The sequence below is a fragment of the Lepus europaeus genome, chromosome 20 (genome assembly GCF_033115175.1).
Source record: "Lepus europaeus isolate LE1 chromosome 20, mLepTim1.pri, whole genome shotgun sequence".
In the NCBI taxonomy this organism is placed as follows: Eukaryota; Metazoa; Chordata; class Mammalia; order Lagomorpha; family Leporidae; genus Lepus; species Lepus europaeus.
In genome coordinates this window covers 44,148,647-44,176,157 of record NC_084846.1, presented here as the reverse complement: position 1 = coordinate 44,176,157, position 27,511 = coordinate 44,148,647, and the positions used below count along the sequence as shown (strand labels likewise).

The 27,511-nt window shown below is 38.3% G+C and overlaps 1 long non-coding RNA gene across 1 annotated transcript in view; it reads right to left on the bottom strand.

The window, feature by feature from the left end:
* LOC133750085 (uncharacterized) overlaps positions 1 to 27,511 on the bottom strand; it is a 469,371-nt gene that overhangs the window by 309,782 nt on the left and 132,078 nt on the right. Inside the window, exon 2 of the long non-coding RNA XR_009864640.1 lies at positions 3,811 to 3,875. This is a non-coding gene — a long non-coding RNA (uncharacterized LOC133750085). The remainder of the gene's footprint in view (positions 1 to 3,810; positions 3,876 to 27,511) is intronic.

Genomic DNA, 27,511 nt, shown 5'->3' with positions numbered 1-27,511 from the left:
TGATGAATGGATGAAGACATTTCATATATATATAATGGAATACTACTCAGGTGTAAAGAAAATTAAACCCTGTCTTTTGCAACAAAAGTAATGCAACTGGAAATGATTATACTTAATGAAATAAGCCAGCCCTTGGCCGGCACCGTGGCTCACTAGGCTAATCCTTCTCCTGCGGCACTGGCACCCCGGGTTCTAGTCGAGGCGCTGAATTCTGTCCTGGTTGCTCCTCTTCTAGTCCAGCTCTCTGCTCTAGCCTGGGAAGGCAGTGGAGGATGGCCCAAGCGCTTGGGCTCTGCACCTGCATGGGAGACCAGGAAGAAGCACCTGGCTCCTGGTTTCGGATCGGCGCAACACACCAGCCACAGTCCACTAGCCGTAGCAGCCATTTTGGGGGGGGGGGGTGAACCAACGGAAGGAAGACCTTTCTCTCTGTCTCTCTCTCTGTCTAACTCTGCCTGTCAAAAAAAAAAGTGAAATAAGCCATCCCCCAAAAGACAAATACTATATGTTTTCCATGATCTGTGGTAACTAAGAGAACCAAAAAAAGTAGTGCTTATGAGTAAAACTGACATTTTGAGATTTGATGATTTTTACAGCCCTTGTCTCTACTGTTGAAGTGTTTTTTTCTTCTTACTATTTGTTTAATTCTTTATTTTGTGTGGGGCTAATATTGTAAGATAAACTGAGAGTATATCATTGTAAAAATTAAAGGAAGGGGCCAGCACCGCGGCTCACTAGGCTAATCCTCTGCCTGCGGCGCCGGCACACCGGGTTCTAGTCCCAGTTGGGGCGCCGGATTCTGTCCCGGTTGCCCCTCTTCCAGGCCAGCTCTCTGCTGTGGCCTGGGAGTGCAGTGGAGGATGGCCCAAGTGCTTGGGCCCTGCACTCCATGGGAGACCAGGAGAAACACCTGGCTCCTGCCTTTGGATCAGCGCGGTGCGCCGGCCACAGCAGCCATTGGAGGGTGAACCAACGGCAAAGGAAGACCTTTCTATCTGTCTCTCTCTCTCACTGTCCACTCTGCCTGTCAAAAAAAAAAATTAAAGGAAGGAGGAGGGTGGGTAAGAGAGAGGGTAGGATGGGAAGTATTACTATGGTCCTAAATCTGTTTATATGAAATACATGGATGTTGTCCACCTTAAAAAAAATGTAAAAATAAAAACAAACCAAAGCAAAAAGCAAAGATCCATTTGATTCTGTCTAGTTCACACTGACAGCAGGAAGCATTATCACCCAGGATCTGTCTAAGGCAGGTTTTCCAGCTATTGGGACCTCTTCCAAGGACTCCACTTTCTTGTTTGCTGTTTGCTTCAGGTGGATCAGGAATCTACGAGGATATTGACACCAACCACAAGGCAATTAGGGGCATGCTAATAAGTCATACCCATTGTTTTTCTTCTGGAATAAGTCCTTCTCTGACCACCATATGGACTTGACTCACCCCCTGAAAAGCAGGTTGCTGTTCCTGTCCTGCAACTGATGATAATTTTATGCCTAATAAAGGCTTCATTAGCACACGGGCATAATGAGGCACTGTATGTAATAGCTGGTAAGTCTGTAAGTTTGGTGTATTTTATATTAAAATGTGCACATTATTTCTTCCGTGCTTCTTATTAAAAAGGACAATAATGGAAGCATATCATTCTTGAATGATGAGTCTACTTGCACCTCCTTGTAAATTAGATCCCACATTGAATACATCTTGCACACAGATGTGAATTTGTTTAATGAAAAGGAAAACAAAATAAGTAGCAAATTCTGTTAGTAGAGCCCCATCTCCTTTTCTATACAATGGTTGACAAAAGAAGTGGATTTCCTAGAGAGGCAGGCATTTGGCATAGCAACTAGGATACTGCTTGGGATGTATGCAACCCATATCAATGCCATCAGCACATGAGTTTCACTGCAGCTATGCTCTTGATTCTAAATTCCTACTACTGTGTACCATGGGAGCAGCAGGTAATGGTACAAGTACTTGGTTCCCTGCTACCCATGTATAAGACCTGGATTGAGTTCCAGATTCCTGGCTATTGCCTGGCCCAGCCCTTGGATGTTGAGGGCATTTGGGACATGAACTAGCAAATGAAAGATCTCTTTCTCTCTTTCTCTCTCTCCTCTCTCTCCTCTCTCTCTCTCTCTCTCTCCTCCTTTCAAATAAATAAAAATAAATCAACAAAAGACTCTTTCATGGAGCTGTATTGTCCTAAGACACAATTTCTATGCCGCTAGCTGTACCTTAATGAGAGCTGCAAGAGATCTTAGGAGATTTAAACAATATAGAGGTGATGATCTTGGCAATGATTATATTGTTGGATCTATTGAACATTTCCATTACTTCTGTTAATACCTACATTTCACTTTCCTTGAATGGATTGCTTCTCTGGCTCAGAAAAAGGATTCTTTCCTATTAGATTTCACTCCCATCCCCTCGTTACTCCTTGACCTTGGAAATAGGAGAAAAATTGGCCATCTCTGAAAGAACTCTAGTTGGTCTTTTGTGTGGTACATACAAGATGCCTACATTAGCCCAGAGGATTCTTGATCGGCAATCATTACTACATCCACTGTTAACTCATGAGTAGACCCAAACAGCATCAACCAAGTTTTCCACCTAATAACTAGTTAATGGTTTCATTTGGTGGTTTCTTCAATCAACTAACTGCAGCCTTTAAAAGGATATCACTGCTTGGCTAAAAGAAAAGTTAAGCTAATCAAAAATTTTTCAGAAATGACTGAAAAGTCAGAAAAATGAGTTTTAGATATTAAAGAAATCATGCTGCCACTTTCAGGGAGACAGTGAATCCATAGGCTTGGAATTCTGAAATTCCAAGTGTTTCCTGGGTTCAGTGGTAGAACTTTGGAGTTAAGGCTATTAACAACCTGAAAGTAATATTAGAAACAATCTAACCCAAATTCCTCAGTTTATAAACAACAAGTGAAATCTGAAGATTAAAACTGCTTGACCAAAGACTGAAAACAGACTTACACTTAAAGCTATGTCCTCTATGTTGTTTGGAAGCTGTTAGTATAGAGTTGTGTGTACTAATCAAATTAGGTATAGGACAAGAACAATGCCACACTTATTTAAATATCTTCACAGTAATTTTCAAAGCATAATAATTGTCATTAATATATAGTATTTTGCAGAAATGATTACAATAAATTTCATAGAGTAAAATCAGAATGTTTGTTTTGCATACACTTATTGGTTCTGTGACACCCATCATCAACGTAAACATGCAATTTGCTTGCCTAGCATGGAATTACACAAAGGCATACTCAGGTCTGACAATCTCTAGGTGGTGGTTGCTCTGTATTCTCTTACCTGCTTGTGCATTCAATCTGTTATACCATGTTATTTTCATTTGTATATGGAGAAAATTCACTCTCACAGATAGGTAATTGGAAAACGTAGAAGTATTTTAATAGCCATTTCAGATAACTGTCGATATTCTTCTTTGATGCAATACTCAAACGCAACAAGATGTAGTTTCTTGGAGATCATTTGCAATATGAAATCAGAGACTTTTCATATTAACACACTTGGTCTACCTAACAATTGACCTGGATATTGCATGCATGACTTTACACATTTAAGAAATACTGGTCACTGAGTTTCACAGAGACTTTAAATGTTAATACATTTAATTCTATGGTAAAAAAAAAAAACTACATTCACTAGTAGTACAAAAACAGCATAATATTTTATTGAAAGCAGTTTTAACACAGACCCATAAAAAGGAGTTTTTAGTGGCCCCAGGCCACACTTTAAGAACTGTACTTGGAATGGTATAATTGCATTGTACTCACCATTTCTGAGATTTCAGTTCTTCCATTTCTGCCATTTTTTCTGAACCAGAAGTCAGAAACACTTTCTGTCACAAAAGAAACATTGACAGTGAAGAATGATAAAGAGCTACCGGTAATTTCAACAACCCATTCAATCACACATATAAGGGAGTCTTCTCAAAGCTCATGAAAAATATGTGTTATGAGAAAAACTAGGCATAGGTTTCAAAAAAATTGTGCTGAAATAAATTTATCTTTTTAAAAAAAGACTAATTTATTTATTTGAAAGTCAGAGTTACAGAGAGAGGAAGAGACACAGAGATATCTTCCAACTGTTGGTTCCTTCCCCACATGGCTGCAACAGCCAGAGATGAGCCAGGGTGAAGCCAGGAGCTTCATAACTCTCTCATGTGGGTGGCATGGGCCCAAATACTTGGCCATCTTCCACTGATTTTCTCAGGCCATTATCAGGGGGCTGGATCAGAAATGAAGCAGCTGGGACACAAACCAGCACCCATAAGGGATATCAGTGTTAAAGGTGGTGGTTTTACCAACTATACCACAATACCAGCCCCAATAAGCTTATCATTTAATTCCATCTTCCCATAAACTTGTTGGAATATCTTTGCAAGTTTATTGAATGCCAGCCACAGCCTAGACATTGTACCAGGCAACCATCCAGTGAGTTGGCAAGAATGAATGATACTCACGCAATAAGATAGTTTCACTGCTTCTGTCTGAGACACAGATTCATTTTTATCAAAATAGTCAAACTATAACCTACATCAATAACTATGGTTCATCAAGTAATTCACACTTGTATTTAAAGATACAAGTCACCATGGGTTATATATAAGAACACTCTCGATTATCTTTGCAACTTATTTAGAACCCTAAAATTATGTAAAGTAAAACTTTATTATTAAGTTAATTAATACGGTATTCTCTGATTTCTTAAATCCAAAATATTGGATTAAGAATTGGTTTAAGCTGGTCATTTCTCTTTTATAAAGAAATTGATTTCACTTAGAAATTTTACCTTCAAAACAGAACAACAAATTTCATTCCAAGGAAGAAATGAATCTGATAAGGGTATAAAAATGAACTCAGAAACACAAAAAATTAATAAAACATCCAATGCACTAATATATATCCTATGCCTGCTCTTTCTCCATTTGTTTCTAAGCTAAATGTGCTCCTTTTCACCTTTGCAATAACTCTCTACATTAGGTCCTATGTTTCTCGTCCTTTACAGGGCAATTTATTTGTCAGTGACAGAGCCAGAGCTAGAAACACGGTCTCTCCGGATCCAGAGCCCTTGATTTCAGCTGCTTGGCTCTGCTGCTCTTACTGATGTGATTTCCAGAGATGGAAATTTTACAGTCAATGCTGCAACGATGAACAGAGAAATGCTTTCATTACTGCTGGAATCAGTACCTAATTTTCACGCTACCTTTACCCCTGGGCCAATTATAAGGATGGGATGGTAGTCTGGACCAGGTTGGGTATGCTTTTAAACTAAAGTGTCCTGTATATGCATTGGGTAACAAATCAAGACAACCAACAACAGAAGCCCAGAAATCCAAAGCAGTTCACACAGAAAGAAAATTTAATAAGCTTCCCTTACCACATGGGAAAATAAACAAAACAAATTTAATACAATTAATGTTTGCCTTCGCTTATGAAATAAATTATGATTTTAGTAAGCATTTTAGTCTAAAGATTTTGAAACATACTCAAAAATAGAGAGAATGGGCATATAAATCCTAAACAATGAGGTTAAACAATAATCAACCTTTGACAACTTTATTTATATTTTACTTACACATTTTTGGAATGAGTACTACAGTACTTTAAAACAATCCCATATCTTACAGAATTTCACCCAGAAATAGTTTGTATCATTCTCTAATCCAATGAGTACTAGCTTTAAGATAACCACAGAACAACATTCTCATTGGATGAACAATTCCTTAATATCATCTAATACTCTGCATTTACATTCTTATGACTGCCTCAAGAATTACACCATGTGATTAGCTTATTTAAATCAGGAGCTAAATATGCTGTATATATTGCATTTGACTGGTGTATATCTGAGGTTTATTTTCATCTCTGTTTCCTCTCTCTTCTTTTACACAATTTATTTGTCAAAACAACCATGTTATTTCTCTTGCTGCATTTCCTATGTTCTAGGCTTGGTTAGTTGCTTCCTTGTGCAGTCATCTGACATATTCCTTGGCTTCTCATATTTTCTCTTAACTGCTAATAAGATGAAAAGATTTGATGAGATGCAGTTTAATTTTTTTTTTTTGCCGAGAATAAATGCTGCATTTTAATTGGCACTAGATGTTTGGATAAAGTCAGTAGATTCCAGTGTGGTCAGCCTGGTCCAGTCATTATAGAGTTCCCTGCTGACCTGCACTTAATGGTTTTAGCAGGCAATTTTTATGGTCACCTAAATCCAGTTTCTCATGGGGCTGCAAAATTATTATCTAGTGCTATCATTCCTTCTGTACTTACAAGCTGGAATTCTCTTCCAAATATTACTCTGAAATATAATGTATGCCCTCCATTGAAAAATAAATGTTTGATTCTAAATACATTTATTTACCAGTGCTCAAAGAGTTGGCTGATGTCCTAGAAACTTCCAAACATGGCAAATTTTGTTTGCAACATTTTGAAATCACATGTTTTTACATACTTAAAATGTTCAATCCATAACAGCCTTTATTTTGATCCTGCAATTGTCTAAGATCTAGCTACGGATGTCTCGTCTCTTCAAATCCCCCGTGTCCTTTATACACAAATTCAGGATGATTCAACTTTGTCTCACACATTTCAAGCTGCAGAAATCCAAACTGGAACTGATAATTTCTCCAGGGATGTCCATTTCCCTCACATGGGAAACAGAATTTAGAGAACAACCAGGCATATCATAATTTTATTATTTCAGATTGTGAATCTTTTGTCTGGCTAAACTGCTTTGGCAAGAAATTATGCTAGGGCCAGCGCTGTGGAACAGTAGGTTAATCCTCCACCTGCAGTGCCAGCATCCCATATGGGCGCCAGTTCTAGCCCCGGCTGCTCCTCTTCCTATCTCGCTCTCTGCTATGGCCAGGGAAAGCAGTAGAAGATGGCCCAAGCACTTGGGTCCCTGCACCCATGTGGGAGACCAGGAAGAAGCTCCTGGCTTCGGATGGACTCAGCTCCAGCCACTGAGGCCATTTAGGGAGTGAACAGTGGAGGGAAGACCTTTCTCTCTATCTTTCCCTCTCACTGCCTATATTTTAAAATTTTTTTTAAGATTTATTTGAAAGTCAGAGTTACACAGAAAGAGGAGGAGAAGCAGAGAGAGAGAGTTCTTCCATCCACTGGTTCACTCCCCAATTGGCTGCAACAGCCGGAGCTCCACCAATCCGAAGCCAGGAGCCAGGAGCTTCTTCTGGGTCTTCTCATGTAGGTGTAGGGGCCCAAGAATCTGGGCCATCTTCCACTGCTTTCCCAGGCCATAGCAGAGAGCTGGATCAGAAGTGGAGCAACTGACTCTCAAACCAGTGCTCATATGGGATGCCGGCACGGCAGGCAGTGGCTTTACCCACTATGCCACAGCGCCGGCCCCCTCACTGTCTATAACTCTACCTCTCAAATAAATAAATACTAAAATCTTTAAAAAAAAAGAAATTATGCTAACTTTACCTAAGATTTCTCATTGCACAAATAAAAATGTAGAGCAAAATGATCTTATAAAAACAGACTGAAACAATCCTGACATTTTTATGGCATTGTTCTATATAAATAGGTACAATTTTTAACATCTGACAATAGAAAACCAAAATCAGAAAGTAGCTATATTACATAATATGAAATGACTGTCTTGTTATAGAAGCTAAAAGAAGAAACTTCCATGGTTGCCATATTAGCCAAGAGGTTCACATGCTAGAAGGGATGAATTTTCTCTCTGGGTATCAAGTTTGTTAGATACACCAGGTATGAGCCGGCGCCGCGGCTCACTAGGCTAATCCTCCGCCTTGCGGCGCCGGCACACCAGGTTCTAGTCCTGGTCAGGGCACCAGATTCTGTCCCGGTTGCCCCTCTTCCAGGCCAGCTCTCTGCTGTGGTCAGGGAGTGCAGTGGAGGATAGCCCAAGTACTTGGGCCCTGCACCCCATGGGAGACCAGGAGAAGCACCTGGCTCCTGCCATCGGATCAGCGCGGTGCGCTGGCCACAGCGTGCCAGCCGCGGCGGCCATTGGAGGGTGAACCAACGGCAAAAAGGAAGACCTTTCTCTCTGTCTCTCTCTCTCTCTCACTGTCCACTCTGCCTGTCAAAAAAAAAAAAAAAAGATACACCAGGTATGCACAACTGTACTATGGGACCATGTCTTACCAGTTTTTCATTTACCAAGTAACTATCACATGCTAAATAGTTCATTACCAACTATACTAAAAGACACTAATAAAGTTGTACCACTTTTTGAAAAAGTAACCTGCTATGCTTATGAAAAATATATAATATGCTCCATGTTTATGTCCTACTTCTTTGGTTTTATATACATAAAAACTTGCCTCCTTCAAGCGATACTTTTATGCACTTTAGAAAAAAACAAAACAGAAACTCAGGCCATACATAATTAACTGCCAGATTAAATATTATCATCACTAAAAGAGTAATTATTTCAAACAATGATTGTTCTTTAGGAAAATCAACAAAAAGAACAGTGGAGAAAATACTTTCAATATACTATCTTTCTTTCCTTTTTTTTAAAATTCTCCAAGCCTTTGTGCCTAAGGAAGCAAACTACTGTTTTACGTCCCTGAAGACTGATAAAACCATGCAAGAACATCAGAGAAAAAATGAATGCAAGATAGGTTCCATCCCCAAGGGAACGGAATACTTCTTTGTTTTTTATTTCCATTGGAAATCTGGAGATTTTTGCATGCAAACATCTTATTTCATGGCACTGATTCTCAAATTGAGAGATTAAATCTAGCTCCACATAAAGGTTTTCAATAAAGTAGGTTGCACACTCTTGTGTTTATGGAAAATTGATGCATCGTCTGATATACTTTCAATTGCTAACTTTTGTTTCACAAAAGCTGGAAGGAATTTCAACCAACCATTATATAATCAAGCAAATATTTCCTACCTATCTTGTCCCCAACATAACTGGCTGCCAAATGTAGTTTTGACTATTGTAAATCACTATGCATTTTAACAGGTGAAACAGACTCTCCAGTTCTGTTAGAAAAGGTACAAATCGCAGAAACTATCCATCATTATCAGTGAAATGCCCCCAATCTTTGTACATGGTGTAGAATGACTACTATACGACATAATTTAATGTTACAGTGGTTATAGTGCTTTATTTAAGTAGATTTTTTTTACAATCCTGAGATATGAACAGGTACTTATTGCAAGTTTCACTAAGTCTTCCTATGTTTATACTCAACTCTGAAAACAGACAGAGTAAAGCTTCCAACTTGAGTGTTTACTTAGCCATAAAATTTACAAAGACTTGTAACATCAAAATTCCTCTTGAGTTCAATGTAGTACATAGTGCAGGAGGAAGCAAACAAAATAATGCAGTTTTGTATGTGTCTGTATTTTAAATGAAAAAGAAAGTTATCTCAGTGTATGCAACTACCAATTTGTCATGGACAGAAACCATGCTTGAGTAAATATGCCTTAGCCTATAAGGTGGCTTCTGTCTCCAGAAATGTTTGCACTTGGGCTTCCTGTTTGGCTCCAAGAGGACAGAAATGCATGCTTATGACAGAAGGCTGTCAGAATGATTCTCTGGAGTCTTCTGAAATGCGTCTTCAGCGAAGCAGGGAGGAAGCAGTAGAACATTCAGGTTCTAGAATTGACTTCCTGTGGCCAAGCGTTACCTCAGCACCATGGCTCTCTGACTTGGGGGTAACCACTTTATCTCTTTCTGTCTATGCCTCTGGAAAATCAGACACTTTTTTAGTAAGAGGCTCAAATAAGTAACACACATAAAGCCCTTGGGACAGAGCCTGGCACGTGAAAAGTACAATATTTATGACAGCAATTACTATTTATTAAAAAGTTTCATTGCAAATCATGAATTGGCACCAATGTTGTCCATTCGCTCATACAGCAAGCCTGTATTTATATTTACAGTGAAGGTAAAATGAGACCTTAAAAAGTTCATGAAAATGGAATTGAATAGATTAGTTTATTTTGGCACCAAAAATTTGAAATCCATACAGTTTGCTCATAATACAAATACTTCATGAATTTTTGAAGACCCCTTGTATGCATGGATTTCAAATCTTTTTGCATGAACATAAACCTTTTTTTATTTAGAAATTAGAGGAAGTAGGAGCACAGCTGTCATTTTTTTATTTTAACTTTTATTTAATAAATATAAATTTCCAAAGTACAGCTTTTGGATTATAGTGATTTTCCTCCCCAATAACTTCCCTCCCACACACAACCCTCCCATCTCCCGCTCCCTCTCCCATTCCATTCACATCAAGATTCATTTTCAATTATCTTCATATACAGAAGATCAATTTAGTATATATTAAGTAAAGATTTCAAGTGTTTGCACCCACATAGAAACACAAAGTGTAAAGTACTGTCTATTAGTTATAGCATTAATTCACATTGTACAACACATTAAGGACAAAGATCCTACATGGGGAGTAAGCACACAGTGACTCCTGTTGTTGACTTAACAATTGACACTCTTGTTTATGGCGTCAGTAATCACCCTAGGCTCTTGTCTTGAGTTGCCAAGGCTATGGAAGCCTTTTGAGTTCGCCAGCTCCAATCTTATTTAGACAAGGTCATAATCAAAGTGGAAGTTCTCTCCTCCCTTCAGAGAAAGGTACCTCCTTCTTTGATGGCCCCTTCTTTCCACTGGGATCTCACTGAGATCTTTCAGTTAGGTCTCTCTTTTTTTTTTTTTCCAGAGTGTCTTGGCTTTCCATGCCTAAAATACTCTCATGGGCTCTTCAGCCAGCCAAATGCCTTAAGGGCTGATTCTGAGAGAGCAGAGGTATTATACAATTGCTATGATTGGCAGCAGAGGCCATGCTCAGAGAGCATCCCACACAGCCCCCGCCCATGCTTCAGCCCCACGGTCTACAGACCCCTCCATTTGGAAGCCTAGGGCCTCTGCAGGAGATTCTCTCAGCTTCCTGGAGGTTAGGCCCAGAATATGAGGCAAGGAGACTCCCAAAATTCTCACAGGGCTCAGCACAAGTGTAGTCCCCAGCACATGGAGGTTGGCCAGGGTGCGGGCCGTGGGTCGCTCTTAAAGGGTACCACAAATCAAGCTGTAGTGGGAGGGCTCCTGGTTCATTCACATTTAACAATTACCCACAGTTATTCTTTGTGAAATTTAACGTCTTGCAGAAAATTACATTCTGAGCCTTTCCATTGATCTAGGCAATGAATAAAGGCCCATGACATAGTAGTGGGCAGCAGTGGTGAGCAGGTGGAAAGTGTTCTTGAGATCGCGTCAGCCAGGAGCGAGCTACATCCCAAGTAGGACAAGATCAGTGGGTGACCCTAGATGCTGGCTGAGGTGCTACACCGAACACCAGGAGTTCCCAGAAACACACAGCAGAGGAAGCTCAAAAGGACTGGAGTTTCCACAATCAAAATAATGGGGATTTGAGCCATTGTCGCATTGTTATTTGGGCATGAAAAGAAAACGGCCCCTAATTTTTAGCTGTGAAGTCAATTCCTTTTGCAAGATATATGTATAATTTATGTAAATTTAATTCATTCTATATTTGTCCAAACTTTTTAAATAAATTTACATTTTTCTACAATAATCGAATATAGTAAATGTTTGGTTTCTAGATTTTTGGGGGTTTTCTTACTGATGCTTTTTTTTTGGCTTTTGATCTCAGAATAGTTGTAGAATTGTATAAAGAGTTACTGTATTCACTCCACCCAGCATCCCATATTATTAATATCTTGTATTAGTATATTTGTTACAATCCCTAAATCACATACAAATTCCTATATTTTTTTGTTTTGTCCTTGAAATAAAAGTGAGTGGACCTTTCTTTTCTATGTACATATACATCCTACTTTTTCTGTATATTAATTTGAATGTTAATCATATCTAAAGAGTATCTTCACAGCAATATCTGGACTGGTGTTTGACCAAAAGCTGGGTACCATGGTCTAACTAAGCTGACATAAAATTAAGTATTACAGTAGCCATATGATTTTGTTATTTGTTTACTCTTATATAAATATAATAGGGACGTTTTCCCAAATCTTTTATATCCATCAACAAAGGGTTTTAATTTTTCTTAAATTTATATAATTTAATAAAATTGACTCCCAATAATTAATTTTTGTCATCAATATGAATATGATACTTTAATTTTCTTAAATTTTCTCATAGGATATTACTGATATAGAAGAAAGCTAGAAGAGCATGTAAACCAGTGGCTCAGAAGTGTGGCAACATCTGGTCAGAGTCAGAGCTGCTATTCTTTTTTTAAGATTTTTTTATTTATTTATTTGAGAGGTAGAGTTACAGACAGTGAGAGGGAGATCAGAGAGAAAGGTCTTCCTTCCTTCCGTTGGTTCACTCCCCAAATGGCTGCCACGGCCAGCGCTGCACCCATCTGAAGCCAGGAGCCAGGTGCTTCTTCCTGGTCTCCCACGTGGGTGCAGGAGCCCCAGCACTTGGGCATCTTCTACTGCTTTCCCAGGCCATAGCAGAGAGCTGGATTGGAAGAGGAGCAGCTGGGACTCGAACTGGTGCCCATATGGGATGCCAGCACCGCGGGCAGATTAACCTACTGAGCCACGGTGCCAGCCCCTGAGCTGCCTATTCTTTCTCTCTGGAGCTCCCAGTCTCAAAATGAGCCCAAGCCAATTGCCACACATTCAACCTCAGTGTACAGCAGGCCTGGGCTTGTTGTACCTGTGATAGTGTTTTTCTTATCCTAGAGTTATGTGAAAGTGAACTATTACTCATATTTTTGTATGTATCCAAATCTGGAAAAATAAAAGACTGAGAAGAATAAAATTAGTTTGGAAGTGAAAAATGTTATTTCAAGTGTAATACACAAATTTAGTTAACATGTCATTTTATAACCAATCAGACTTAGAAGATGTATATATACCTATATTTGGAAAGGATAAGTGATTTCAATTTTATCTTACTGGACTGAAATGAAAGATGAGAATTTTGATTTTGGAATTTGGATAATACAGCTGTGCCACAGGAAAATGAAGTCACGCATTAAACAGAAAAATGCTGCCTGGATATCAAAACATCTTCTAGGTGATGAGTTCATATGAGTGCCTATTCCATTTAAAATGCTTGTTTACTGTTACTCTATCTGGTGGAGGTTGATAGCTTTCTGCCAAAAACTACCTGGAAACCGTGCTAGAGACTGACTACATGTTCCAGGTTCCGAGTAGGCAATGGTAAGCATGGGATAAACTTGACACCTGTGCAATGCGTGAATGTATGGAATGTGAGCAAAAGGAATGGATATTAATTCTGTTTCACTTGCTGAGGAAAATGCTTTCCTGGTACTTCAGAAATGTTTCATCCTGCAAGCAGATTTTCAAAACATCATTTCAAATGCATGGGCTAGTTAAACACCCCTAAGAAAGATAGAACACAAGATGAAATGTGGGTTTCCAAATGATCACCCAAGGCAGAGTCACCTAGGCCTTCTACACCTGAGAGCTATCACATGACAGTGATAGCTGTATTCATTCCACTACATTTTGGGTTTCTTTATTACAAAAGCTTAAATTATACCCGAATACTCTCAACATGTTGAAAATATAGCTAAGAGCTTACAGAACAAGATGCATGAAATATTTAGTCACTTCTGGCATATTCTTGCATAACTGATAACAAAACAATACCACCTCATTAACCATTTGAGCTTTTGATGCTAGTGAGAAAATGTATGTATCATAAGAATTTCTGGATAATTTTCCGTGACCACACAAAATCAGGAAATAACTTATTTTTGTAAGTTGAAATATGTCTTAAGAATTTCAGCACAACCTGTCAAGATCAGTAAGCTTATCTACAGATGCTATTCCTTCTATTCTAAATGTTAGCACCCTACTTGTCAGGACATCTACATCTAAGCTGGCAGTTTTCAGTCTTGTGTTGCATCCTCATTTAATAGGAAACAGTCTAAGCTAAAGAATTAGAAATGGAAAATGGGCCATCTGTGATTACTGACACAGTAATACACTCAAGTCACCTGACCCTTGCAGGAAAGGTCACTGTTGTCCTTGATAACCTCATTGTCCACTACAGTAATCTGTGTTCCACACAGGGAAGAGTACTCGGTGATGTACTGGAAATGAATGGACTTGTTAGGTCATCCAAGGAAAATGTCCAACCTCAACTCACAAAGACTCCATCAAAGAATTGGCCTTTGCTTTGACAGTTCTACAAACTTTCAAACGAGTCTGTAAGACAGCCTGTGGAAAGACATTTAGCTATGATTAGGCACTCTCAGACATGATGGAACTGGAGCTGGTTCATTTTTCTGCATTGCAATCAACTTCCAAGTAATGAAAATATGCCAATCTGAACTACATTCTCTAAATAGTGGATTTAAAAATAAATTAAAAAGTGAGTTCTACCTAATAACTAAGGCAATATACTTAATATGCACTGGGCATCTTTCTAAGAGTGTTGCATAAATCAGGTAATTTAACCTTCCCTCTAATATTGATGCTATTATCATCATTTTACAGATGATCAACTGAGGCCCAGAGAGTGTAAGAAACTGGCCCAAAGTCACAACTCCTAAATGTTGTAGCCAGAATAAAATCCAGCAGGTTTAGCTGCAGTCAGTACTCTTAACCAATGAACTGCACTGTTACTGTGTTGTAACTGTGCATTACTGTGTCCTAACTTCACATTTTGAGAAAAATAATCAATAGTGCTTGCTTCATCTTCATCAGAAAAAAAACTAAATGAAGAGTTTCAAATGAAAGTCTCCACATTCAGTGCAATATCACATGCTTGCATCATTACATCAGAATTCCATAATTCTACAAATACCCAGGGTGGGATTGCATTGAATAGAAAAATTACTGTACTAAGAGCCTGTTGGGTTAGGAATTTCCTAAATTTGTGAGCAGCTGTTTTCAATTATGAAATCTGAAACTATATAAAACAAAATATTCTCCCTGTTAAAGAATTCAAGTTTGAATTCTGTTCTGTACATTACAATGGAAATGTAAAACTTGATATTGATATCTTAATATAAAACGTGCCAATTCCTTCAGGCCTAAATCAACATTGCCAAGTGAAAAAATTAATTTTAAAAACTGTTCTGATTTATCAATTTGTATATTTCTATTTCAAATTTAAAATATAACCTTCAATATCATTTGTATAAACCAAATGTTCAATAAAATAAAAAAATTGTATTGCCTTCCTAACAGTATAGTTTCTTTCATCCATTTTCATTATGTGAAAATGTTATACACACTTGAACTATGACCCTAGTTATAGATCTGTGTGTGTTTATTGATTAACTGGCAACCTTACTAGAATCTAAGTAGTTCTAATTTTTTCTATGAGTTTTTGGGAATTCCCAAGGATAAATTATCATTACATATTATTTCTCATATTTATAATTCCAATTGAGCTTTACAACTTCTCTTAATAGTTAGCATTTCCAGATCAATGTTGAGTAGTAGTGAAGATGATAAATCAGATGATGTTCTTTCATTCTTATTATAATTTTTCACACAGTGGAATGCATGGATCTCAAGTGTACAATTCAGTGAATTTAACAAATGTACAGCCCACATAAACCACACATGAATCAAAATACAGGACATAAGTTCTGCTTGCCAGATTCAGTTAGAGGACTGTCACAGATTCTATAGCCGTAGGACATCCTGTATTTGCAGGAAACTATCAGCGCTTCATAAAAGGCCTGTAGAACTAAGGAAACCAGGTATGATGACTGTCCTGACCTTTGGCATTCACCATTCTCCATCACCTTCCCAAATCCCAGAGCTGATGGAACTATTTCCTTGGATGAGTTTTTAGATGACTTGCTGGCTCGAAGGCTGACTACTACAATGGCAGCAAAAACATGGTGATCAAAGGAGTTCTGCAGGTTCACCCTTTACTATCTCCTAAACTGGTTAGTATGATGGGAACTCAGTATGTTTTGATCTTTACTTACAAGACAGGGTAGTTGATATTCCCAAGGAAACTTAAAGTCACAGGCCAAAAGAACATACAAAAGAAGAACACACCATGTAAAAATCAACAAATACAAAGAACATATCAGAAATAAGGAGGAACAGATTAATGACTGATGAATTTAAAGTAAGTATAATAAAAATTCTAAATATAAAAGAGTGTATAATTAAAATAGAACAGAAAAAAACTCATAAAAGGAACTAAATGTAATAAAAAACATGAAAAATCAAGGAACTGAAATAATAAACATAATTTAATGCAATCCTAACCAGAATTCAAGTTGGAAGTTTTATGAAGAACTTGGTAGATTTATTCTAAATATCTATTGGAAAACAAAGACTTACAAATAACTAAATTAACTCTGAACTAAGAAATAACTTTCAGAGGTATAACTTACTCTCCCGAATATAAAGACATATCTCGGAGCCACCATTTTTAGAATAACATAGGGCTGGCATAAAAACAGATAAAATGGAATTGGGAACTCAGAAACAGATTCATGTATAAATGGAAAATAAAGTATTACAAAGAAAAAGTACAAGAAGCATGAAAGTGATCACTATACAATAAAAATAAAACTGGATCCTAACCTAAAATTATATGCAAATGTATAAAGGACATAAAGATGAAAGACAGAACTGAAATGTTATTAGATAGTTATCATAAGAAAATATCTTCATGACCTGGGTCTAAGAAAATGAAAGTTTTAATACTACAAACTAGTAATTTACAAAAAACTTACAAATGTACATCACTAGGCAAAATTTGGGGATAGGAACAATTCTTTATCTTTGCATATGTTTCTGTTGAGTGAAGTTCTATGTGCTTTTTTAAATAAATCACACCTATTTTTAATATTGTCAAAAAGTAACTACCTTTCAATTAAGAAATTAGAGAAATCTGAATATAGAATTCTTTTACTTTTTTCTATTTTATAATAAAGATATAATTCACATACAATGCAAAAATCAAAAGTATACAGCTTGAATTTTTACACATTATGCAACCATGAAACCACCACAAAAATCAAAATATAGATATTTGCATCACTCCTAGAATATTCCTTTGTGCTTCATAAACCCCCAACCATTATTCTAGCAACTTTTTTATACATTTATTTATCTAAAAAGCAGAGTGTCACAGAGAGACGGAAACAGGGGTAAAGAGATTTTCCATCCAGTGGTTCAGGAACTTTATCCTGAATTCCCACATGGGTGGCAGGGGCTCAAGTACTTGGGCCATCTTCTGTTGCTTTCCCAGGTACAATAGCAGGGAGCTGGATCAGAAGCAGAGCAGCCAGGACTCAAATTGACAATCCTATAAGCGATGCTGGTGTCAGAAGCAGCAGTTTAAACAACTGCATGACAATATTGGCCCCAAGCAACTGCTATTCTATTGTCAGATATCACAAATATAATTTTCCTATTCTTGAATATTATAAAAATGTAATTAAGCATTCTTTTTTGAGCCTGCATTCTGAGTCTGGCTTCCTTTGCTTAACAAAACATTTTTGAGATTCATCTATGATGCTCTGTGTTATCAGAGTTTGGTTTTGGATTTTTGTGTAGTGTTCTGTTGTATGAGTGTTGCACATGCTTATTCTTTTTTCAGTTGAATTGGAGATTTTTCCCAGTTTCAGGCCATTATGAAAAAAAAAAAGTTGTATGGAACTTTTGCACATCTAGTCCAGTGGATATATTCATTTATTTCTCCTGGGATTATCCCTTGCAATGGAATTGCAGGACCACAGCATAGGCAATATTACTAAATATTACCAGTTTTCCAAAGTCTCTGATCAAAGTTAAATTTCCACTGACATACGTGACAAGTCCATTTACTCTACATCCTGATCAACATTTGGATTTTTCAGTTTTTAAAATTTTAGACATCCTGGTGAATGTGCAGAAGTATCACACTGTGGTTTTAATTTACATTTCCTTAATGATTAATGAAGATGGCCATATTTTAATATGATTATTATCCATTTAAATTTGCTATTTTCTGATGTGTCTAACCAAAGTTTTCTAGAGTTTTAATAAACAAGTATCTATCTTTTCATTTTTATTTGTAGTTTTTTATATAATCTAGACACAAGTTCCTAATCTGTGACTTTCCTATTCACATTCTTTTTTTAAAAAACTTTTATTTAATGAATATAAATTTCCAAAGTACAGCTTATGGATTACAATGGCTTTCACACCCCCAAACTTCCCTCCCACCCACAACCCTCCCCTTTCCCGCTCCCTCTCACCTTCCATTCACTTCAAGATTCATTTTCAATTCTTTTTATATACAGAAGATCAGTTTAGTATATATTAAGTAAAGATTTCAATAGTTTGCCCCCACATAGTAACACAAAGTGAAAAATACTGTTGGAGTACTAGTTATAGCATTAAATCACAATGTACAGCACATAGCACATTAAGGACAGATCCTACATGATATCTTTTAAAAATTGATTAATTTTCTATGCAATTTCCAATTTAACACCAGGGTGGTTTTTTTTTTTTTCATTTTCAATTATCTTTATATACGGAAGATTGATTCAGTATATACTAAGTAAGGATATCATCAGTTTGCACCCACACAGAAACACAAAGTGTAAAAATACTGTTTCAGTACTAGTTATAGCATCACTTCACATTGAACAACACATTAAGGACAGATCCCACATGAGACGAAAGTACACAGTGACTCCTGTTGTTGATTTAACAATTTGACACTCTTGTTGATGGCATCAGTAATCTCCCTAGGCTCTAGTCATGAGTTGCCAAGGCTATGGAAGCCTTTAGGGTTCACCGACTTCGATCTTATTCCGACAGGGTCATAGTCAAAGTGGAAGTTCTCTCCTCCCTTCAGAGAAAGGTACCTCCTTCTTTGATGGCCCTGTTCTTTCCACTGGGATCTCACTCGCAGAGATCTTTCATTTAGGTTTTTTGTTGTTGTTGTTGTTGTTTTTGCCAGAGTGTCTTGGCTTTCCATGCCTAAAATACTCTTACGGGCTCTTGAGCCAGATCCAAATGCCTTAAGGGCTGATTCTGAGGCTAGAGTGCTATTTAGGACATCTGCTATTCTATGGGTCTGATGTGTCTCCCGCTTCCCATGTTGGATCGTTCTCTCCCTTTTTGATTCTATCAGTTAGTTTCCTATTCACATTCTTAATGACATCTTTTGATAAACACAAGTTCATAATTAAACCCAAGTCAGAATTACAAATGTTTTCCTTTATGTTTAATGCTTATGTGGTTCTGTTTATGGTATCTTTACTATCTCAAATTTATGAATACATAGCTATGTTTTATTATTTTAAATGACCCTTAATAAATTAAATGTTGACCATTGTGTAAAGTCAGGAGTCAAGCGTCCTTTTCTTATCTGTATGAGTGTACAGGGGCCGGTGCTGTGGTGCAGTGAGTTAAAGCCCCAGCCTGCAGTGCCAGCATCCCATGGGTACCCAATCCAGCCCCAGCTGCTCCACTTCCCATACAGCTCCCTGGTATGGCCTGGGAAAGGAGTGGAAGATGGCCCAAGTGCTTGGGCCCCTGTACCAGCATGGGAGACCCAGAAGAAGATCCTGGCTCTTAGCTTCAGATCGACTCAGCTCCCACTATTGCAACCATTCGGGGAATGAACCAGTGGATGGAAGATATCTCTCTGTAACTTTCAAATAAATAAAATAAATCTTTTTAAAAAATGAATATACATGGCCGGCGCCACAGCTCACTTGTCTAATTCTTCACCTGTGGTGCTGGCACCCCGGGTTCTAGTCCAGGATGGGGCACCGGATTCTGTCCCAGTTTTTCCTATTCCAGTCCAGATCTCTGCTGTGGCCCAGGAAGGCAGTGGAAGATGGCCCAAGTGTTTGGGTCCTGCACCTACCTGGGAGAACAGGAGGAAGCACCTGGCTCCTGCTTTGGATCGGCGCAGTGCCAGTCATAGCAGCCATTTGGGGGTGAATCAACGGAAGGAAGACCTTTCTCTCTTTCTCTCTCTCTCTCTCTCTCTCTCTCTCTCTCACTGTCTAACTCTGCTTGTCAAAAAAAAATGAGTATACAGTTGCTCTAGCACTATTTTTTGAAAATGTCCTTTTCCTACAAATTCCTTTGTTGTAAATCTAATGAGGGGATACATGTAAGTGTATTACTTGACTAACGTATTCTGTTCCATTGGTATATTTGTCTGTCATTGTGTTAATACCATTGTATATAAACTACTGTAGCTTTATGGTAAGTTTTGAAATCTGGTAGTGAAAGTCCCATAACTTCATTTTCTTTTAGACTGTCTAGCCTCTACTGGGGCCTTTGCATTTCCCTACAATTTAGGAATTTAGAAATCTGTCAACACACAGAAGAAATACTTGCAGGAAATTTGATTGTGATTTTTCAATGTACAGATCAACTTGAGAATAATTCACACAAACATTACATCCCCCAATCCATGGACATGGTATATCTCATTATAGCCTTTAAGATACCCATATCTTCTGGTTTGTTCTTTTCTCTCATCTTCTTATTTTGAACTAAGTGGGATGTGGTACTTGCTTTAAGCCAATGGAATGACACAGATGATGTGCTGTCAATACTGTGACTGTATTAAATTATAGAGCCCTCCATCTTGCTGTCAGATTGTCCCCTGCACTTCTGACTAACCTTGAAAAGGCAAACAGCCATCCTGAGAACTATTTAAGGAGAGGGCCACATGGCAGGGAACTAAAGGTAGCCTGTGGAAAGTCAGCATGACCTCCAGCAGACAGCCAGCAGAGAGGTTCAGACTTCCACAGCTACAAGGAATGAATTATGTGAAAAATCAAAATACATTTGGGACTGCTTCTCCTCTAGTCAAGTTTGCAGGTAAAAACCATCCCCTGGGTTGCAGATTAGCTAAGATGTGCCTCAACCTCTGAACCTCAGAAGCTGTGAAATAAAAAATACATGATAAGAATTATGTCTATGGTGAGCTCATATATGTCAACAGGTAAATATTACAACATTTATTTAGTTCTTTAATTTTAGCAACATTTCACAGTTTTTAGTGTAGCAGTCTTAAACATATTTCAATGTATCATCATATTTTCTAAATGTTTATTGCTAGAATATAGAAATAACATTGTTTGGACTTTGACTTCATATCCAGAAATCCTGTTAAATTCTCTTATAGATTTTGACAGTTCTTCTCTAGACTCCTTTGAATTTTCTATCCAGTCATGTTACCTAAGGTTGTTAGCTAAAGATTTCTGTGATGCTTTCCATTTTGAACAGTTTGCTTCTATTCTTACTTTATTGAACTGAGTAGAGCATCTAATATAATAGTGAATGTAAAAGTCAGCCTTGTCCCATTCCTGAAATCAAGATGGTATTATATATTTTACCATTGAATATACCATATATAATATTATAGATTTTTTTATCAAATTAGATCTCTTCCTAGTTTGCTGAGTTTTATGATGGATCAGTATTGAATTTTATCAGTTGATTTTTCCACATCAAATTAGATCATTTATGAGCTTTCTACTTTAACCTATAGATGTAGTGAATTATATACTGATGTTAGAATGTTAAAAGAGGGGCTGGCACTGTGACATAGCAGGTAAAATTGCCACCTGCAGTGTCAGCATCCCATATGGGCACTATTTCAAGTCCTGGCTGCCCCACTGACAATTCAGATCCCTGCTAATGTGCCCGAGAAAGCAGTGGAAGATGGCCCAAGAGCTTGGGCCCCTGTGCCCCCACGGGAGATGCAGAAGAAGCTCTTGGCTCCTGACTTCAGATTGGCCCTGCTCCAGCCACTGAAGCTGGAAAGTGAACCAAAGATGGAAGACTTCTCTCTTTCTCTCTCTCTCTCTCTCTCTTCCCCTCGCTTTGCCTCTGCCTCTGCCTCTCTGTAACTCTATCTTTCAAATAAATAAATAGATCTTGTTTAAAAAAAGAATCTTAAAAGAAACTTTCATTCCTGGAAGAAGCTGTATTAACTTTGTATAGTGCCAAATTTTACTTGCTAATATTTTGCTTAGGGTTTTTGCACATTTTTTCATAAAAGACATTGACTTTTATTGCCTTTTGTTGTTTCATCCTTATATGCTTGAAGTATGAAAATTATGTTGGCCACATAAATGAAAATGAAAAACAAGGAGAGTGGTGCAGGGGTTAAGATATTGTGTGGGGGGCTGGTATTGTAGTGTAGCAGGTAAAGCCGCCGCCTGCAGTACCAGCATCCCATATGGGTGCCAGTTTGAGTCCCAGCTGCTATATTTCTGATCCAGCTCTCTGTTATGGCCTGAGAAAGTGATAAAAGATGGCCCAACTCCTTGGGCCCCTGCACCCGCATGGGAGGCCCAGAAGAAGCTCCTGGCTCCTGGCCTTGGATCTTCCCAGCTCTGGCCATTGTGGCTGTTTAGGGGGTGAACCAGCAGATGGAAGACCTCTCTCTCTCTCTCTCTCTGTCTCCTTCTCTCTATCTCTCTCTCTCTCTTCCCCCCTCTGTCTATAACCACCTCTCAAGTAAATAAATCTTAAAAAAAATGCAGTCAGCAGATGTAAGCACATGATGTATAAGGTTGCTACTGGTATCACAGTTTTACAGTAAATGCTTTTTTCGTGAATAGAAGGAGTATACTCTGAAATAATGATTGAAAATACAATTCAGTAAAAGCATACATTGGTAGTCATATATTATAATTATCAAATATGCACTACATGTAACTGCATGTGCTATGCTTTTATACCACTTGCACTGCAGGGCTATAAGACTGTAGCATCACTACAAACATGTGAGTAATGCATTGCACCATGTTGTTAAGACAGAACATGAGCAGTGAGAGGAATTTTTCATCTATTATAACCTAAAGGGACCTCTATCACATGTAGGGTCCATTGTTGACCAAAACATCACTATGTGGAACATTCTTGTATTCCTTTTGTTAAAATTTTTCCCAAGAAATATGTTCATTTCATCTAAAATTTCAACTTCATGAGCATAAAGTTCTTTTGTGTATTCTTGCACCACTCTTTAAATATTGTATGATCTGCAGTAATGCCCCCTTTCTCATGCAAACTCCTGGTGATTTATGCTTTCTCTTTTTTTTTATACAGTCTTCTCAGTGATTTATCAATTTTACTTAATTTTGTTCAAAGAAACAACTTTTGGCGGGGTTGACTTTCTCTATTGTGTGTCTACTTACTTATTTTACCCTTAATTTAATTATTCTTCTCCTTGTACTTTCTTTGGATTTAATTTACTCTCATGTCTAGCTTTGTGGATTGAAGGTTTAAGTTGATGTTTTTAATATTTTTTCTAATATACTCATTTAACTTATAAATTCCATGGCAACTGCACATTTCATAATCTTTCAGGTCAAGTTCAAAATAATTACTAAATTATATTAAAATTTCTTCTTTGACTTATGAACTTATAAGTGTACTTTCAATTTTTTTCTTAGATTTTCTATTTATCTCCCTGTTTTGAGTTCTTATTTAATTCCTTAGTCTCTTTCTCTCTCTCTCTCCCTCTTTCCCTCCCTCCCATCTTTTTCTTGGGAGGAGAGGACACTCCACTTAAATTTGTGTTACAATTTTTTACTATGTCCCACATAGCTCTTACTCTTTATTTCTGTTTTTGATGTTTTGCTTTTCATTTTATTTCTCTCTGTGACTCCATTTGTCTATCAACTTGTTTTTGAATACACTAATCATGTCTTCTATTCAGTGCCTTCATCTTATTGTTAATTCATCCATCTTTTAAAAATTCCAGATGGCTAAGTTTTTCAATGTCTAGTTGGTTCTGTTTGAAAATTTTAATGCTGTATTGAAATATTCCTCTATTCCTTCATTTCATTCATCTTCTGCTTATTCTTTCATAATATTTACAGTTACTTGAAATCATTGTCTGCAGGGCCAATGGTGAGATACAATGAATAAAAAGCCCAGAGCACAATATCAAAAGAGGCCTTCATTCTCAGGGCCATGGAAGCTTGCACCCTGGACACCTTGCTCACCTCACCCTGGACTCAATGGCTTATGTTACTCCAAGATATAACCTTTTCTCTAGGTCATGGCCTACTGGCCTCTCCAAGGTATTCACCACTGTCCTCCCATGATGACCTAGCCCAAATTTTAATTTAGCCACTCTATGATCTCTAATATCTCTATTTAGCTTCTGGCTCTCAGCAGCTGATGATCTCAGATTTCTGAAGTCTCATCTTGAGTATGCACAACTTTGGAGCTAGCTGAAGAAATAAGTAGTATTTTCAAACACAATTTTTGAACTTTTTTTCTGAACCTTTCTTTCCTTCAGTCCTGTGCCACCCAAATGTTCATTACATTAGCAATCCCAAATTTCTGTCTCTACTTCTTTCAACTTGTGAGATCATGACTCTAGGCTTGGTCTCCATTTTCCTATGTCATTGTTTGGAGAATGTCCTTAGAGAGAGCCTGAGTAAATATGGAGCTCACCTCATGTGCTTCTCACCTATTGAGGATTATAGCTCGGAGCTGGTTTCTGTCCAACACCAATTAGCAGTTATTTTGTTTTTAAAATCTTATATATTTATTGATATCAGGTCCATGTAAGAAAAGCATCTGGAACATTCTCTTTACAAACAATGCAAAAAGCATAAATAGGAAAAGCTTGATGTATTTTATTAATAGTATATTATTACATTTTATTATTGAATTAAAATTTCATAATTTTCATTCAAAACAAGAGGATAACCTAAGGAGTAGGGGTAGAAGTGGTAAATAGAAGGAATAGATAAATAAGTAAATGAGTGGGACCGGCGTTGTGGCATAGCAGGCAAAGCCGCCACCTGCAGTGCTGGCATCCCATATGGGCACCGGTTTGAGTCCCGGCTGCTCCACTTCGAATCCAACTCTCTGCAATTGCCTGGGAAAGCAGTAGAAAATGGCCCAACTCCTTGGGCCCCTGCACCCATGTGGGAGACCCAGAAGAAGCTCCTGGCTCTTGGCTTTGGATCAGCACAGGTCTGGCCATTACAGCTACTGGGGAGTGAACCAGCGGATGGAAGACCTGTCTCTCTCTCTCTCTCTCTCTCTCTCTCTCTCTCTGCCTTTCCTTCTCACTCTGTTTAATTCTGACTTTCAAGTAAAATAAATAAATCTTTAAGAAAATAAGTAAATGAGTAAAATAAGATGGGGGTCTTGCTTGGACAATCATGCAATTGTGCCATAAACACATCCCTGAACACCTGTTGTCCATCCTGTCCATCAGAACTTCAAGGGCAGCCTGTTTTGGAATGTAGAAAGATGACCATGATAGATAGGGTGGTAGCAAGAGGTTAAAGAGATACTAGAACTCTGTTCTACCTGCTTCACAAAATGGCATCTGGAAACATCAAGGAACAGTTGCCTAGTTTATTTTCTTTTCTTTTCTTTTCTTTTCTTTTCTTTTCTTTTCTTTTATTTGACAGGTAGAGTTATAGATGGTGAGAGAGAGAAAAGCCTTCCTTCCGTTGGTTCACTCCCCAAATGGCCGCTACAGCTGGCGCTGTGCAGATCCAAAGCCAGGACCCAGGTGCTTCTTCCGATCTCCCATGCAGCTGCAGGGGCCCAAGCACTTGAGCCATCCTCCACTGCCTTCCCGGGCCACAGCAGAGAGCTGGACTGGAAGAGGAGCAACCAGGACTAGAATCTGGCGCCCACATGGGATGCCGGAGCCGCAGGCAGAGGATTAACCAAGTGAACCATGGCACTGGCCCCAGTTGTTGCCTATGGTTTGGGTGAACTTTCTCTATATCTCTGAATGAATAAGTAGATAAATAAAGCCAAGAGAGTTAGGGAAAGAGCAAGAGAGCAGAGAACATGCTGTTCAACTCCACAACAGCACCTGAGAAGGAAAAGAATGGTTAGAACTTTTCCTTTATGTCACTAGCCCTAAGTCCTTGCTTCCTGTTGCACATGGTGGTGAGACACCAAACACCTTTCTCTTTGTTCTGGTGGCTTCTGATTAATTAAATAAAGCCAAGTATTCTATGATATCAGCCTTGATAGCCTGTTTCTAGTCTTGTGTCATCTGACATGTAATTAGTGTCAACTCCTCTCTGAATCTAATATGAAATCAGGTACCTGTTTTAGTTTTCAGTTTTATGTTTTCAACTTTTCCTGTGTGTTCACAGATACTTCAGGGAGACAAGGCAGAATACACCCAAGGGTGCTAGCCAGTTGCTCCAATCAAACAGATGTCTCATTGATATCATTTATTATGATTTCAAAAGATTTTCATTCTTGAAATCTTCACAAATTCTGTGAGTTATATTTCCTTCCATGGTCTCACAGGCCAGAATCACCAATATCTTCTTCATTAAAAATTCTATGAAATTTAAAGTATATTTAAAATTGAAACACAAAAAAGTATACTTAAAAATGCTTTTAAAACTGAGGGAATGTGATTCACAAAAAATAACAAGTAACATAAAATATGTAAGAGTAGCTAGCTCCAATAAGAAATGTAAAGGAATTTAAATAAAGGCGACTGAGACCTGAATGCAGACTTGTCTAGGAGATTAGAGTTGCTTGTAAAGGCTGAAAATGCCAATGGGCCCTAAATTAGTGTACAAGTGATACCATTCTAATAAAACTATTAGTGAAACATGAAACTGCTATTCCAACATTCATTTGAATTAACCCACTGAATTTCTAAATCATTTTTAAGTTAAAATGAGAGAGCAATGAAGAATCTGTCCTACTAAATTTAAAACATTCAAAATTTATCATAAAACGTCTGGCTCACTGAGATTCCAAGATGGTGGAACAGGGAGGAAGCTTATGGTTCTAGTCTAGGGGAAGATAGTTTAAAAAAAAAAAAAAGTGGAGAGAGTACAGTCTCAGGGAAGAGTTAGGGAGAAAGCTGCAGTGGAAACTCCACGCAAGTTAGAGGGATGCTGTGGATCTACATGGAGGTTGTGGACGTGCAGCACGAGCATGGACAAAACACAGAACCCCAGCAGCTGAGAGCCTCAGTGCCAGCTTTGGAGAGAGAGGTGAGAACAGGCTGAAGCAGCCCAAGCCACAGTTGATAAAGCCATGGGGAGAGCCTGGTGTGAATATGGGTGGAGCCCTGTGGGGAACAGTGTACCTGCCAACCTAGAGGAAAAACAGGAGCATGTTTCTCTCTTGCTGACCCCCAACAACAGCACCCTGCAACTAGCTAAGACAGGGCGGACATCATTCTGGACATACATAACAGCTGCGCCAGCCTGTGTCCTTGCATTCAGTAATCAGCTGAGAGGGGAAGCCTGAGTCTGGCTAGGAGGATTGATGGGGAGCTGAGCAGTCACCTAAGACTGTAAGATGCTCCCAGCCTCAAAGCATGACTTAGGCTATCTGGGCGGAGTACCAATAGGCAGCTGGCTCTGGGAGCATCTCCGTCTCTGTATTGGATGGGATGGACTGGCAGGGCAGAGTGGATCCTCAGTGCCCCATGGCTGTGGGAGCCTTGTGTGCTAGGACTATGGAAACACTGTGGCTGCATGGGAAGGTGCAGGGTGTGGCTGGGTCTCTG